This window comes from Sinocyclocheilus anshuiensis, unplaced genomic scaffold (genome assembly GCF_001515605.1).
Source record: "Sinocyclocheilus anshuiensis isolate Anshui unplaced genomic scaffold, SAMN03320099.WGS_v1.1 scaffold1457, whole genome shotgun sequence".
NCBI lineage: Eukaryota > Metazoa > Chordata > Actinopteri > Cypriniformes > Cyprinidae > Sinocyclocheilus > Sinocyclocheilus anshuiensis.
The window spans coordinates 99,751-117,825 of record NW_015549662.1 but is presented as its reverse complement, the minus strand read 5'-3'; the positions used below and the strand labels follow the sequence as shown (position 1 = coordinate 117,825).

General features: G+C 38.6%; 1 pseudogene; it reads left to right on the top strand.

Annotated features, from left to right (window-relative positions):
* The first annotated feature begins 1,184 nt into the window (after window positions 1–1,184).
* On the top strand, window positions 1,185–17,726 carry LOC107660293 (tripartite motif-containing protein 47-like; annotated as a pseudogene).
* Window positions 17,727–18,075: the final 349 nt, after the last annotated feature.

Below are 18,075 nucleotides of genomic sequence, written 5' to 3'. Positions count from 1 at the left end.
TTTTATCAGCTGTTTGGACTCTCATTCTGACGGCACCCATTCACTGCAGAGCATCCATTGCTGAGACACTGATGCAATTCTCCAAATCTGATGAAGAAACAAACTCATCTACATCTTGGATGGCCTGAGGGTGAGCACATTCTCAGCTAGGGCTGCACCATTAATTGAATGCGATTGTCATGCGCATTTTGGTAGTTAATCCGGTTCTGTAATCAGCAGTGAATCATCATCACGTGCTTTCAGATGGAGCAGAATTTCCTACACAGAGCCGTAGTTCACTGACAAGTTATGCAAAAAATAAAAAAAAAATAAAAAAATTGCAGATGATTTACAGAATAAGGCACGCAACGTATAAATCATAGGCTAATTTTCATTTTTGGATGAACAATCCCTTTAAGGATTCCTTTATGTGCAAAACTCCTCCCAACACTGAGGGCATTTATAAGGTTTGTGATGCTTAATACCTTTCTGAATGAAACCGTTTCCATGTTTATGGCCAGTGAAAGACTTCTGTTCAGTTACGACATTATGAGGTTTCTGATGCTGATGTTTCTCCTTCATTGTGTTAAATTTTTCACTTTGCTCATTCACGACTGTCAAGTCTGAAAATGAACACAGTAAATAGTCAAAAATCAATTATATTGCAACAAATGTAAAGCAAAAAGAAATGGAAGAGAACTGAAGCATCTACTATCTTTCTTGTATCAGGTACTGACATAGCAGATGAATGTCATGAAAATGTACAAAAATTAAATTAAAGACAATTACCTTATGGAATAATAACATAATCATCATCACTCATGTTGTTCTTCAGCTGTGGTTTCACTGAGCACATCTTCAGTGGTGTCTAAAAAGTGTAAAAAGTGCAAAAATATTATTTGATTGTGTGCCTTAAGGTTACATAAAATGCTAGTTAAGAAACCATCCTTAACAAGACTGCATTTGTGTGCTATATCTGCCTTATCATGTTTAACTTAAATTGTTTGTATGTTAAAACTGTGATATATGTTACTACCGTCATCAAAATAGGAACTAAACAAAACAAGATATTCTAAAAGTTTATTAAACTATTACACACCCTGCAGGGATGAATTAGGAACTGTTGCATATTTATGATTTTGGGTGGAGCTACTGTATGACATCACTGCACGTGAGTGAAAGACTTCATTGAAAGTAAAACTAAACAGATGCCTCTTCAAGCTAAATAGTTATTCAGTGACTCCGAATCTTGTGATCGCAGGCGATATTTACTCAGAGGTAAGTGTTGGAAATGTAAGAGCTTAGTTACTAGTTTAAAACTCTGAAATAGTATCAGAATGTTATTACTGATGTAACTTAACTAGCTGTAAAGCGAAGTTTGATGTGTGCTCTCGTGTCACAACTTAAAGACTTTAGAAACAGAAAGTACGTGAATTGCAGGCACAATGAACATAGTCAAATAAAAACAAGTAAAAATCATAAATACATTAAACTAATTTAAAATACAGTACAGGTAATTTAATGGTGTTTACTATACAGGTTTTGCAGTAAGAAATATTTTGTGGACTAAAATTAAAAACACGCACCCTTGTTGTATTTAGAAAGGATTTTGTGTTATGAAATAATGTTGTAATGTTCTATTGCAAATTCCCAGAAACACATATTCAGTTTCAGAATCGTTATTTCTTCTACAGAGATGACAATGAAGTACTTTGTACTTTGATTTAAAAAATAGCAATTGTTAGTTTATCTTTCTACATATAAGTATGTTTTTCAACAAAATTATCTATTTGTTTTGTTACCTTTATCATTGTATGAGATTAAACACAAGCATGGATATGATCATGAATTGACTTTGTTTTTCGAAAGTGATCATTTACAAGTTGACCCACAAGTTCGAACAACTTACAAGAGTGAATGATAATGGTGCGTTTCCACTGGCACGTAGCGAGCGAAGCGGAGCGAGCGTTTTCAAATCATTCCTATGGAAGTTGAGCTTAAATGCTCGCGCGGTGCATTATGGGATTGAAAGCGTTGAGTGTCAAAAAGGTTGGGCATTCCTCGACTTTATGCAAATATCGAGCGAAAAACAGCGGGTGACAACCAATCACTGTGAAAAGTAGGCAAGGCAAGATTTTGACGTATGTTTCCGAGTGTTTGCTGAACTGGTGGATTAAGCTGGGTACACACTAAAAGATTTTTAAAATGTGAGAGAGCACAAACATGAGGACAAAAAAATCCTAGATTTAACCATTTTTCTCCTATAGTGTGTGGTGTGCCGCGCCGCGATGTGACAAAGACAGCACACCACACACCAACTGATTTTCAAGTCCCGAGAGTCCCGACTCTAAACACGGGAAATCTCACAAAATCTCTCGAGATTTGAGAATAAACATGGCGGATGATAGGCAGGAAGAAATTGCGATGACTGCATTTGTTATGCTTCTGTCTTCTGTCAGCTTGCTTTCTGATTGGATATTGTTTCGTTTCACGTGATAATCTCCAGATCGTACACGCGTTTGCCCTCGGGGTTCTTCCCACACATCAGGATTTCTGATCGTAAATATTCAACGTTGAATATTTATGATTCGCGATTGGGGCGCCTCCGACGTTCTTCAGAGCAGATTCAGTCACTCTTAACACACCTCACACCACAGGAAAATCTGATAAGATTTTATTTTATTTTGCCTTTTATTTTTGGTTCGTTTTACTCTTGTGTTCAGTTTGCGAACTGCCGTAAAAAGATGATGAAACACAAACGGGGTGTAAACATTGTTTTCAGAGGTGTGCTCTGCCCTAAGTTTGAAACGCCCCAAAGCAGTGGCGTTTTAGTGTTGCCAGCGGCACTGAGCGCAGAATTGACGCTGTAGTGGAAACGCACCGTAAGAATTTAACTGCTAAAGTTCTACCAAACTTGTCATGGCATATAGTTATTGAAGAACTGTACATGCCCATATGGCCAGCCAAACTCAAGGCCACATCAGCCAGCAATATTTTAAAAATACTTAGCACACCTAATTAGTATTATCCCTATTGTTCAATTCAGTAATGTAGATTATATGTTACCATAATTTGTCTTTTCAGTCATGGCATCCTCCAGTAGTTTTCTAAATGAGGAGCTCCAGTGCTCCATCTGTCTGGATGTGTTCACTGATCCAGTCACCACTCCATGTGGACACAACTTCTGTAGAACCTGCCTGAAGAAGTGCTGGACAAACACACAGACCTGCTTCTGTCCACTCTGTAAAGAAAAGTTCAGCAGAAGACCTCATCTCAAGATTAATACAACACTGAGAGAGGTTGTGCAACACTTTAAAGGTGAAATAAGTATTTTTTTATGTAAATAATAATAATAATAATTCTCTTAACCAAGGTTTAGTATTCATTGACTACTATTAGTATGCCATTCATGAGTTTATCTATCTAAAAAGTGTAAACATTGAGACTCTCATACACCATCAAAACATTTAGAGTAGTCTGCTCAGATCTGCCAATCTCTTTCCAACTCTCCCTATAGCAAGATGTTTGGGGTGTGGCTTATATAGCAGGTGGATCCAGAGGTACTTTAGTAGGTGTGGGACCATGACATGCCACATGGGAAAAGATGTTTAGTTTTGGTTACAGGAGTGCAAGCCAAAATTCGCTGCATTTAGACCTTATGCAGAGATTATACAGGTCATGACATATGTCAAAGCAAACAGGGCATTGTGATGCAACACACTATAATGGATTCTTCAATACAACAACATCATGCACCCATTCAAAAAGTACTTTGATTGGCAAGTGTAAACAGGTGCAAATGGTTGTGGCGGATCATGTAAAAAAATGTGTCCTGTGCAGATATATTGGATAGGTTTATAATAAAGTGAGATGTTCTCATTTGCTCTAGACCAGGGGTTGCCAGCATTGGTCCTGGGGAGCCACAATCTTGCAGAGTTTTGCTCCAACCTTGACAAAAACTCACCTGCCTGCCTTCTACTAAACCTTAAAGTGGAAGCGAAGCAGTCAGTCAAGTTTACATTATTTAGTAAACTGATTTCCACTTTAATAATATCCAACACTAAACTGTCTAAATCACTAAGTTTTGATCGTAGTATCCTATAGTTTTCATAACGCGAGGCGCAACGAGACGTCAACAAACAATGCTTAATATAATACCATTCATGTCGCATCTTATTGTTATGTCAGACCTTTCAGACATATTTGCATTACACTGGCTCTTTCACCATTTGTGGTATGTATGATATTTTATGTTCACCTGCGAATACAATTAGTTTACCTGCTGTTAACAGGACGCTCCAGTGTTTAACTAATCATTGATCTCCAATCTCAACGATCGGGCTTGTGCTGCTTCCTCAAGAAACTTTATCATTCTTTTATTATTCTTTTACAGTTTATCACTGTTTTAAGCTTTGCCAGTTAAACATTAAAGTGTTTTAAGCCATTCAAGCGCGAGACAGCGCTAAAGAGAACTCCACGATAATTCTTCCATCGTGCAAATTATGGTCATTTTCATCAGTTAAGGCTCGTTAGCATTCGGCCTGCTTTAAATCAGACACAGAGATGCAGTGTGGTAAGATCGCATTTATTTGAATTAATTAATTATATATTTTATTTGAATTAGCGAGAGAGAGGGAGAGAGAGAGAGGGATGAAAGTTGCTTGTGTGAACCTGCGTCTGCGCGCCTCTCTCTACAAACAATGAGGCTTAGTTACTTCAAAAACAGCGATTTTACCCCCTCATTGCAGAGAAATATAAAGTTGCGAGTCAGTAGCCTGTCGAAGCTATTTTACTAATAAAAGTTTCCGTGCTGTGTTGTCGTGTGCACTAAAGTGTGTGTGTGCGTCTATGAAAGCAGCGTAGCCTACTGCATATAGTTTTAGTTTAGCTATAAACCCGAGCCCGACCCGAACCCGAAGCTATTCGTTAAACATTAACCCGAACCCGAAAGTATTTCGGGATCCGTCGGGCTTGGGTCAGGTAGCAGACCTCTAGAGCACACACACTAAAAACCAGAGATCAGACAGCACGCACGTACCAAATTGAGTCCTCTTTCACATCTTCTTGAGCAAATGCACACAAAATTATGTCAGAATCACTGTCTTGACAAGTATCTACGTAAACACGTATTGTCTCCAACCCGCTCTTCACCCCAAACCAGCAGGTTCATAACTTCTTCCACCTGAAACGGTTATACTGCTCGGTCCCCTCACTGTATCGGTGTGGAAAATAATGTGTTTTTTGAACCTTAAACCGCATAAACACATTTCATTACACCAAATATACCAAATAATGTTCTTTTTAGCAACATCATATGACCCCTTTAAGCAATTGGACTTCTTATGGGCTCAACAGTCCTTTTAAGTTCATCTTCCTCAATTTCAAAACAAGCGTGCGTTCAAAAAGTAAAGAAATGCTTATATTACTTCACTGGCCAACAGAGCAAACCAATTATTATATAAAGCATTGTTTGTTTACGTCATGTTGCGCCTCACGTTATGAAAACAATGTTTGGGATACTATGATCAAAACTTAGTGATTTAGACAGTTTAGTGTTGGATATTCATGCAATTATGGTGAAACCCAAACACATTTGTGTGTTAAAATAACATTTATGTGTTCAAAAAGTAAGGAAATGCTTATATTACTTCACTGGCCAATGGAGCGAACCAACCCCGTTACGTCACACGCTGTGGAATCACAAGATGGCGGTGCCCTTGCTTCAAAAGCTATAACAAAATATCCTTTTTTCTTTTAAACGGTTACATTAATCGTGTTTTGTTATACTGTATATTTTTTAATTAAAGTGGAAATCAGTTTACTAAATAGTTTAAACTTGACTGACTGCTTCACTTCCACTTTAAACCTTGATTAGCTGGTTCAGGTGTGTTTTATTAGAGTTGGAGCGAAACTCTGCAGGACTGTCCCCTTTTTCCAAATATCCACACTTGTGGTCTTGGCCAATTGAGAGCGCGTGCGCGCGACAGGAAGTAAGTGCGCAAGACTGTCCCAGGCAGTGTTGCCAACTTAGCAATTTTGTTGATTGTTTTAGCAACTTTTCAGACTACCCTAGCAACTTTTTCTTCCAAAAGCAACTAGCAACAAATTTAGCTATTTAAAAAAATGTTTTTGGCAACATTTAGCAACTTTTGATAAGTGACTCAAACGATAAAAAAGGCACACATTTTCCATCTAAATTACACAAAAAGAGGAAACCAAAGGTGCCTAGCAGTACACAATTCACATGAATTAAGTTGGCTATTATTAGCAATTGTTTAATTTAATAATAATAATAATAATTGAATAATTGTTCATTTATGATACACCTTGTTAGTAGCTTGTACTTGAGTTTGTTGATCAGTGCACGGTAAGAAAAATATCTAAAAAAAATGAAAAAGGTAGTAATTTTCCAGGACATTATTCGTTATCCATTGTAACCCTGTAACCCGAAAACACAAAATACAATGCGTAATTTAAAATGTAGGTACAAAAATGTGTGAATAATAATTACGGAAAATTCCTTCATATTACTAGATTTTGCCTGATAAGTGACTCAAACGATAAAAAAGGCACACATTTTCCATCTAAATTACACAAAAAGAGGAAACCAAAGGTGCCTAGCAGTACACAATTCACATGAATTAAGTTGGCTGCTATTAGCAATTGTTTAATTTAATAATAATAATAATAATTGAATAATTGTTCATTTATGATACACCTTGTTAGTAGCTTGTACTTGAGTTTGTTGATCAGTGCACGGTAAGAAAAATATCTAAAAAAAATGAAAAAGGTAGTAATTTTCCAGGACATTATTCGTTATCCATTGTAACCCTGTAACCCGAAAACACAAAATACAATGCGTAATTTAAAATGTAGGTAAAAAAACGTGTGAATAATAATTATGGAAAATTCCTTCATATTAATAGATTTTGCCCTATTTTTACAGACTTTTCTTAGAGTGTAGCATACGAACTACTAATACAATCTTAAATCTATAATTGTTCAGAATGAGTAGTTTTACTAGTTTACTAGCTAATAAAAATAAACTTAAATTGTAATTGTTAAAAAATTTGAAAGTGTTTAATAATTCAATGTTGTATTTAAAATTAGTTATTTATATTTTAATATTATATTATGCATTTATATTTTTTATAAACACATCTAAATTAACATATATACATTTGTTTATATTTTTTGCTGAGATCTGATGCAGTGACACAATTTTGCATCGTGATTACGCAATGACGTCACCGCGCAATGACATCGCGTCATTTAGCAACTTTTAGCAACAAATCAATCTTCCTTTAGCAACTTCCGCTGAAAATTAGTTGGCAACACTGGTCCCAGGTCTTAAAAATGCCAAAGCGCAGTGCCCTTAACGCACACTAAATCCACGCTCCGGAGCGGTATTCAAGGCTTAGTGTATCCCATCATGCATCATGTTGTTAAAATAAATCGTGACATTTTTTGCCGAGATCTTGCGAGAGGTCACGGAAACCTTTCCAATGTATGTTAAAAATTAATAACAGTTAGATATTACATATAATTTGGAACTAAAACAAAGAGTTGCATGTTTTATTGGTGCAAATGAGTAGTGGTGATAATTTGTACAACATTTGCAACTGCTTTTTATCACTTAATTAGAAGCACCACAAAATTAAACAGTGTCATCTGTTACAGGGACTACTGAACAGATATTTAGAAGCTGATTTTAAAAGGCAAAGTATTGAAAATAAAGATAAAGCTCTGTAAAAATTTGCATTATTTACAACACTATAAATGTGTCCTATCAGGTAATGAAAAGTTCTACACATACTTGTGGTCTTCATGCTCACTTGAACACTTGGACCAAATACAGAAAATACATCATATAAGTAGTCAATTGGTCAAGTGCAAAGATCGCAAGTGCAGGTATTTGGACAAGGGGTGTGGCTCTTCAGGGCTGACACTGGCCACGCCTGCTCTAGACAGTGTTAGCCTTCTCAGTTGCTTAAGCTTCTCACACAGCACATAGGAACACAGCTAAAAGTATCCCAATATGTTGGACCTTTTATTGAAAGTAGCCTACTTTTACCTGAGACATGCCTTCACAACACCCGTATGAGCTGTGTTTGTGATGCTTGAGTTGGGGGAGGCACGACTTGTGAAATTTTTTTCACAAAAACCTTTGCAAGGTTGTTTGAAAATATGCTTTATTTTTGTAAATTCGCTAAGTGACACTTGTGTCGCAGAAAAAACATACTTCACCTTAAAGGAGAAGCTCAATCCAGAAAGATCTGAGGGGTTCTGTGACTTCTGTGATGAAAGAAAGCAGAAAGCCGTGAAGTCCTGCCTGACGTGTCAAAGCTCTTACTGTGAGACTCACCTGGAGCCTCATCACAGAGTCCCACGTCTAAAGAAACACACACTGATCAACGCTGTGGAAAATCTGGAGGATTATATATGCCAGAAACACGAGAGACCTCTGGAGCTGTTCTGCAGAGATGATCAGGCGTGTGTGTGTCTGTCCTGCACTGAAGGAGACCACAGGACTCACAACACTGTTCCTGTAGAGGAGGAGAGTCAACAGAAGAAGGCAAGAGATACAAACAAAACACTATAAAGATCCCATGAAATACATCTTTCCTGTGTGTTGATATGTTAAAGAACATGTCCTTTTTTAAAAGCCAAAAGTATTTCACTACATCTGTTAAAAGCTGATTTTGTGAATTTTGTTACCCAGCATATGTTACCCTTAAAAATGTCAGACATAGACTAAAAGATACAAAACAACCAGCTCATGGGGTCTTTAAATGATTTTCAAAATCAATATTCAAATAAGACTTTTGTCAGAAGGTGGAAAGCTAAATTCAGTCATAAATGTGTTCTTCTGTTTATGCAGAATCAGCTGGATAAGAAAAAGACAGCTGTGCAACAGATGATCCAGGACAGAATGATGAAGATTCAAGAAATCCAGCACTCAGTAGAGCTGAGAAAAGTGAGTGGAAGTTAAGACAATGTAAAATTGACTATGCATTATAATACACTTCTCAAAAAATTAAGGGAACACTTAAATCACACATTGGATGTCAGTTAATGGAAGGGAGGAAAATGTTCTGCAACGTAAGATCACCTGGGCCGACATCTGGAAAGCAGACTTCTATAATATCAAGTTCTTAGTCCAAACTGCCTATGATGTCCTACCAAGTCCAGCAAACTTCCATGTATGGGGCAAAATCGAGACACCTGTCTCTTTTGTTCAGGAAGGGGAGTCCTTGGAACCTTAGTAGCTTAGTAGGGAGTCCAGGAACCTTAGTAGCTGCTCAAAAGCCCTTGGAGATGGATGCTATCGCTGGCGCCATGACCAGGTGCTTAAGGCAGTTGCTGAGAGCAAAGGCACAGCCATCAATTCCATCAAGGTCCACCACAAGCCAAAGACCACCAAGCTTCTCAGAGCTGGAACGAAAGCCCATTCACAACCGAGATCAAAGTCTGGCCTCCTCACTACTGCTGCTGACTGGCAACTGGAGGTGGATCTTGGCAGATCCTAACCAGAATAATAACCACACAGCTTCATCTAGACATGATTAATGTCGCAGATTCCACCAAGCAATTGCTCTTGCTGGAGCGCACTGTGCCTTGGGAAGAGCACATGGACGAGGCCAGTGAGAGGAAGTGTGCCAAGTACCAGGAGATAGTTGAAGAGTGCAGAAGGCAGGGCTGGCAAACTCACTGAGAGCCTCTGGAGGTGGGCTGCAGAGGATTTGCTGGGCGATCGCTCTGCAAAGTGTTTCACCAGTGGCATTCCGTCCATATAAGCTGCGAATGCTCCACATACCCAGGCCATCTGAGAGAATTAATTTGTGGGTTAATTAATATAAACTTGATTTGATCCCTTGTTATTTGAGATGTAACTTTAAGCTTAATAAAGTGTTAGGAATAAGTACGTCAAATTATGACAAGTAATTTTCTGTAAATCTGTGCCAGTTATAAAAGCTTAAGGGAAAGTGGATTCACAGCAGCTTTGGCGCCTCCGCTCTATTGCTGTGACTCGTCAAGATTATAGCGCATTCTCATTGGTTTGCTGGCATGCGTGTGATTTGATGCACAAGGTAAGCGTTCTGCGAAACGCTCGCCCAAGAGGAAAAATGCGCTGTTGCTGCCAGATCTGGATTGCCGAAAATCACATTGTTTGATGCAAAACCATTTTGACTAAATCAAATAAAAAACATAGTAACTATATTTTCATACTTTCTCAAGCAAAAAATTTGGAAAGTGCACTGAAAACTAATCTTCCTACATTTTTGGTCATAGCCAATATATGTTGAAGATATAGGTTATTTAGCAGCATGCCTGAGTAAACTAATAAAATTATAAAATATTAAAAAAAAAGTTTATAAATTTTATATAAAATCCCCAACCCCTGAATACTGTGTGTCATTATGTAACAACGTGTAAACGTTATTTAGTGGTTTTTACTTGGAAAACCAACTATATGTTTTTCTAGCATTCGAATAATGGATAAACCTAAAATGATAGAAGAAGGATTGGAGATGAATTTCATTTACAAGTAAGGTAGGAAATGCGCATACTTTTAAAACGACACTTGCCACAGTTTTTCTTATTTGTCCTCTGTAATCCCTCTTTGAGTGTGTCCTAAAAGCCAATGAGGAGGGGGTAGGGATGGGCGATATGGCCAAAAAAATGTATCACGATAATTTCTGGTATTTATTGCGATAACGATATCAATGACGATATCCAAACACCAGCCTTTGCAGAAATAATTTTCTTCTGTAAAATAGCAGATTATGTTATGTTTAAGTTGTGTTCCAGTAACTGTGCTGAAAAACATCACATTACAACTACACATTTTTAAAAACACATCAAGTTTAAAATGTAAACACAGATTCTGTATTTATTTATACTCTCATGGTACAAACAGTGGCAAAAATAGTGCAAACAGCAAAAGTAACAATTCCAACCATGTCTTCAGTTGGGTTTCAAAATGACAAAAGAGTGCAACTGCAAATAAATCCTAATAAAGCAACAAATTACACTAAAGTAACCTGATAAATTAAAGTTCACCGTGAAACAGTCAATGACACTCTTAGAATGTAAAAAAAATACGTATGTGGAACATGCTACCAACAATTAGGTAGTCTTAAGTTTTCAACACTCTTGTCCCATGGAACAAATTGTAAAAATAGTGCAAACATTGTATCAAAAAGTAACGATCCCAACTATGTCTTCAGTTAGTTTACAAAATAGTGCAAAACACACATAACAAATAAAAAACAAATCAATAAATTAAATTTAAATAAAGTTCAATTAAACTGTAAACACCAGTATACTTTTAATTTGTAAACAAAATGTAGAAATGAGGCTGACATGAAAATGTCTGGTAGTGCAAGTTATATAACACATACTAGTGAAGTATGTGATTCAGCAGCTTTCAAAAAGAGAACAGGGCTCACACCTTAAGATTTTTGGTCACATCAATTAGGTAGTCTAAGTTTTCAACACTCTTGTCCCATGGAACAAATTGTAAAAATAGTGCAAACATTGTATCAAAAAGTAACGATCCCAACTATGTCTTCAGTTAGTTTACAAAATAGTGCAAAACACACATAACAAATAAAAAACAAATCAATAAATTAAATTTAAATAAAGTTCAATTAAACTGTAAACACCAGTATACTTTTAATTTGTAAACAAAATGTAGAAATGAGGCTGACATGAAAATGTCTGGTAGTGCAAGTTATATAACACTTACTAGTGAAGTATGTGATTCAGCAGCTTTCACAAAGAGAACAGGGCTCACGCCTTAAGATTTTTGGTCAAGAAGACTAACATATTCACTGTAGCTGGTTTCAGAAGAGACCTTTAGCATGTTACTACATTTCCAGCAGCGCTGAACACCCTCTCTGAGGGTGTACTTGTGGCAGGGGATGCACAAGTACTTTTTCGCTAAACGACTGATGTTAGGGAAATTCACCTCGTGTACCTTCCACCACCTAAGGGGATTGCTTTCACCATCTGCAAGTGGCCCATGCAAGTAGTTGTTTAATTCAGCCTCAGTTTTCTCTGTTTCAGAAACACTGGTCATCTCAGCAACTGGTTTCTTGAAAAAACTTCCAAGACTCTTCCTCTGCCTTTTAGATGCACTCTGAGCTTCTATGGCCTTCTCTTGCTCAAGCATCCGCTGAATCATCTTCTGCCTTGATCCCCATCGTGTTGCCGATTCAGTCACAAGTTTGTGTGGAGGAAGGCCAAGTTCTACTTGAGCATCTTTGAGTGCTCACTGCTTTTTCCAGCTGTGCGAAGAACACTGACAATCTTCTTACAAACTCCCACAGCTCTGTCAATCCTGATATCCCTCATGCTTCTCTCTGCAAAACAACAATAAAATAATACAGTAAAAAACAAACAAAAAAGTAAAAAGAAAAACAATGAGAGTTCAGTTAGAATTAAAATAATAGATTAAACTAAAAAAATGTTTAATTTTTTTTTTTATTTAATCTTAAATGCACATAATATATGTGACCCTGGAGCACAAAAAACCACTGTTTTTCTGCAAACCTTGCATATTACGGTCGCTTGCTCCGCATCTGATTTTCTATAACCAAACCAGTTCCAAATTGTGGAGGTAGCTCCTTGCTTAGCAACAAGCTCCTCTTCAGCCTCACGTCCGCCTTCCGCCATGCTTGTTATCGCTCCGCACGTGAGCGGTGAATGGGTCGCGAACGGAACTACGTCATAAACTATGCTTATTGTTATTATCGCGAGGAGACAAATTTTTATCGTGAGGAGAATTTTTAACGGTATATCACAAACGATAACATATCGCCCATCCCTAGGAGGGGGGGATCTTAATCTTAGGACTCAGCATGCCTGGTTAAGAAAGTTACCGCTCGCCACTGGTTTACACTACTAGGCAACACCAGGGAGGCAAAGAGAAAGGCTATCAGATCCACAACCAGAGCCACTGGGAAAGCCACTAGGTGCTTTGGAATAAGAGTGCAGAACCGTGGGCAAACACTGCAGGGCACAGGCTGGGTGTCCTCTGGGATCTCCTCCCAGACCTAGATCAGGGCATCAGTGAGTTCCTGGACAGCCTGTGTGCTACTTGCCGGCTTTGGATGCTCTGATACCTAACAACTCAGAGGTTCTCATTTGGCTTCAGGTCTGGGGATCACAAGGGCCAGTCAAGGGCATCAATGCCTTCATCATCCAGATACTGCCTTACACTCCGGCCACATGAGGCCGGGCATTGTCATGCACCAGGAGGAACCCAGGGCCATCTGCACCAGTGTAAGGTCTGACCGCAGCTCTGAGGATTTTATCCCAGTACGTAACAGCAGTAAGGGTACTGCTAGAGCACATGGAGGTCTGTGCAACCCTCCAAGAATATTCCTCCCCAGACCATTACTGACCCACCACCAAAACGGTCATGCTGGATGATGTTGCAGGCAGCATAACATTCCCCACGGCATCTCCAGACACTTTCATGTCTGTCACAAGTTCTCAGTCTGAACCTGCTCTCATCTGAGAGAACAGGATGTCAGTGGAGGACCTGCCATTTCTGGTGTTCTCTGGCAAATGCCTATTGAGCTGCACAGTGCCGGTCTGTGAGTGTAGGTCCCGCTACAGGATGTTTGGCCCTCATGCCACCCTCATGGAGTCTGTTTCTAACAGTTTGGTCAGAAACATGCACACCAGTAGCCCGCTGGTGGTCATTTTGGAGGGTTCTGGCAGTGCTCCTCCTGTTCCTACTTGCACAAAAGAGCAGATACCAGTCCTGATGCTGGGTTGTTTCCCTTCTACAAACCTGTCCAGCTCTCCTCATGTAACGGCCTGTCTCCCGGTATGTCCTCTATGCTCCATGCCAAGAGACAAGGAAGGACAAGGAGAGAGCAAATGTCTGTGGCCATCACCTGCAAAAAAAAAATCCCTTTTGGGGGGTTGTCTTGTTGTTGCCTCTCCAGTGCACATGTTGTCACTTTCATTTCCACCTAAGCAGGAGAAACTGATTCACAATCACTTATGCTTCCTAACTGGACAGATTAATATCCCAGAAGTTTAATTGACTTGGTGTTACACTGTGATAATTACTGTTACGGTTCAGGGTGCCTTCTCGGCTCCTCTTGTTGTCCGTGTTGCCCTGTCATTTTCGGCAGCTCGTGGTCTGGGCAATCAGTGCTGATCTTGCAGCGGGAGTGCACAGACCACGAGCTGATCTCCTCCCTCACTACTCCTCTGCATCTGAGTCCTCCATTTATCCCAGGCCGTGACAATTACTTGCTCCCTTAATTTCAATCTGCTTAATAAAGGTTCTGAATTAAATGGATAAACACATTTCACATTACATGTCTGTAAATGATGAGAGCATTTTCGTTTTTGAGTGAACCCTTTAAATATACAGTACATGTAAACATAATAAATGAGCCTGTTAATTGATCTCATTCATTAGAGGAACACAGAGGATGAGAAATCGGCCAGTGTTGAGCTCTTCACTGATCTGATCCACTCCATTAAGAGATGTCAGTCTGAGCTGCTGAAGATGATGGAGAAACAGCAGAAAGCAGCAGAGAAACAGGCTGAAGATCACATTAAAGAGCTGCAGCAGGAAATCACTGAGCTGAAGAGGAGAAACACTGAGCTGGAGCAGCTCTCACACACTGACGATCATCTGCACCTCCTTCAGGTCTGTCAACATCTGCCTCATCAGAGAGAATTAGGGATGTAACGATGCACCGCGAGCCGGTTGAACATTGATATAAGTATGTGATGATTCAAATCGTTTTGAGATGTTAAACGAATTGAGGTACATTTGGGGTGGGAGTTTATATGAATGTATCTCTGAGGGGATAACATGTCTGTAAATGATGAGAGCATTTTCGTTTTTGAGTGAACCCTTTAAATATACAGTACATGTAAACATAATAAATGAGCCTGTTAATTGATCTCATTCATTAGAGGAACACAGAGGATGAGAAATCGGCCAGTGTTGAGCTCTTCACTGATCTGATCCACTCCATTAAGAGATGTCAGTCTGAGCTGCTGAAGATGATGGAGAAACAGCAGAAAGCAGCAGAGAAACAGGCTGAAGATCACATTAAAGAGCTGCAGCAGGAAATCACTGAGCTGAAGAGGAGAAACACTGAGCTGGAGCAGCTCTCACACACTGACGATCATCTGCACCTCCTTCAGGTCTGTCAACATCTGCCTCATCAGAGAGAATTAGGGATGTAGCGATGCACCGCGAGCCGGTTGAACATCGATATAAATATGTGATGATTCAAATCGTTTTGAGATGTTAAACGAATTGAGATACATTTGGGGTGGGAGTTTATATGAATGCATCTCTGAGGGGAACTGACTGTCTTTAGGAAAGTTTAGATGGTATTTCCTATTCATCTTGTCTTTGTATAATGCATATTAAAGTAGTGTTCATTTGATGATTCAAATCGTTTTGAGATGTTAAACGAATTGAGATACATTTGGGGTGGGAGTTTATATGAATGTATCTCTGAGGGGAACTGACTGTCTTTAGGAAAGTTTAGATGGTATTTCCTTTTCATCTTGTCTTTGTATAATGCATATTAGTGTTCATTAGCGCAGCACTGCTTTGTATACAGCGGTAGTCAAGGAAATGCTGTATCGCTGCTGTTCCATAAGCACCTCCTGCTGTCAGAGAGTGAATCTCTCATTCAGCCTGTCTGCTGTCTTTGTTTCGTGTAGATGTTTTATGTAGTATAGTATCACAAAACTAAAGTCACAGCATTCTGTTTTTGTTTTAAAATGTCAAATTAAACAATCTAATTTAGATTAAAAAGCTGCTCATGCTGCATGTATTCAGCATCTTTGTTTGGATTGTGATTCAAATGCATTGGTTGCCTCAAATTTTGAATGGAAAGACCACAGGCAAAGCCTTTGTTCATATGAAGAGGTTTTTTTGTGTTATTTATTTGATTAGATTTGGGGTTTGTTTTAAAATTTCAATTTAGTTTTGTTATTTGACAATTTCACAAAGAAATGTGCAGCATTTTGTCCAAGCAATAATAAAAGGACACCTTTTCATTTATAATTGGTCTTAAATCTAATTTGGTTGGGGGAAAAAAATCGTGAGAAAATCGTATTGTGAAATCAGTATCGTGAATCGTATCGCATCGTGAGTTGAGTGAATCATTACATCCCTAGTGAGAATGCAGAATATCATTTGTTAAAATCTGCATGAAATTAAAATTTACAAAATTAATTTTGTTTGCGTCCATTGCTAGTCTTGAGGTGAACAATGTATCCGTGCAAGTTAATCCACTGAAAAAAATCGTCTTGGTAATCTTTAATCAAAATCTGAACGTTTGCTTCCGCTCTGGAATGGCATTCCTTCCATAGATATATGTAGATGCCTCATTAGCGACTGCTTCTATGGGCCACTATACGTAAGCCGTCCGCCATATTCGAAGGGTCAACTTGACGTCATTCACCATAACAGTAACATAAGTTACCAATGTTTCAAAACTTGTAATATCGAGTTAATACATTTAAAAACACCTCACCTCACCTGTGAAAGGTTATCCCGTTTCTTCTGGAATTTAAATCATGGCGGTTTTTACAACCATCAGCTGTGCAGGATTGTGGCATCTTCGAATATTCGTTGATTATGGTGAATGACGTCAAGTTGACCGTTAAGATGGCGGACGCATCTATGTGCTTGGCGCAGTCGAATGGGGAATCTACCTATATATATCTATGATTCCTTCTCTCATGACATCAGTTTGACGGCTTGAGCCATGGCTTGGGCAGAATATGCTTAACCACACCCCTCCAACCGTTAGTTTGCTGCTAGTGAGAGATGAGGGAGGAGCGCAAATATAAAATCCCGCCCTCTATTCAATATGTTGCCTTGGCAACTAGCTGAAATAATATAAGTTTATGTTTTTATATTTTAGTTCAGTGAACATTAGTTTTAGTTAAGTTACTCAAGTAACAATTTTTTAAATAGTTTTAGTTTCAGTTAACTATAACAACCCTGGCACCCTGGAGTCAAAAATCTCTTCAGCAGCACTTACACACACCAAACTTTACAGTTTTATTCCTATCTATATTCTGAAGGGTTTTACAGAGGGGTTTGTTCACCTGATTTTATATGACATTTTATTCATAACAGCATGGTGACAAAGTATTTTATTTTGGCTGTTGACATTATTTTCTGATTTATGGAATGATTCAAATAGAAATCTAAAATCTCATTTGTAAAATCCTTTAACTCTAATATTTCAACAATATAAAACAAGAATTATGAACTTTGCAATTCTTTTGAGGACGAAAGGTGATATCCATACTTTGGATACCCTAATCACCTGGGGCGGCTTGCCTTAATTGTGTTTGAAAGCTCCTGCGTACGAACATATTGAATGAATGAATGAAGCATCTTGAATTAGCGTAATTAAAAATAGAAAAACAAATTCCATATGTAATAGTCTTCTCTCTCCTGCTGTAGATGTACTCATCTCTGTGCAGTCATCCACACACCAAGAACTGGACTGAGATCAGGATTGACTCTGATGTGAATGTGCTCCCTCTGCATAGAGCTCTGACACAACTGAAGAAAACTCACAAGGCTCTAAATAAAAAACTCAGTCAAACTGGTATGTGAACATCATCAAGTACAGTGTAGAAAAACAGAGCATTTCTGCCATATTTATCTTTTCTAATATAATTACTGTTTTTATTGCAAAGTCAACAGTCTTGGAATCTCCACTTAAAGGGGTCCTATTATGCTCTTTTACAAAGTCTTGATTTTGTTTTGGGGGTGTACTAGAACATCATACTAGGTTGTTCGAAAAACACATTATTTTTCACATATTTTACATTATTACAACACCTCTCTCCCCAGTCTGGCATGAACAGCTCGAATAGTTCCTGTATCAAATGAAGGCCCGCCTTCTACTGGTGCTGGAGGAGGCCGTCGTGGACATCGTCCTGGGACGCCCCTGGCTCGCCAAACATCAACCCACCATCGCCTGGAAGTCCGGAGAAATACTCAAGTGGAGTGTGGAGTGTAAACAGGAGTGTCTCCGGGATCTGCCTATCCCGATCTCCGTCGGGAACGAC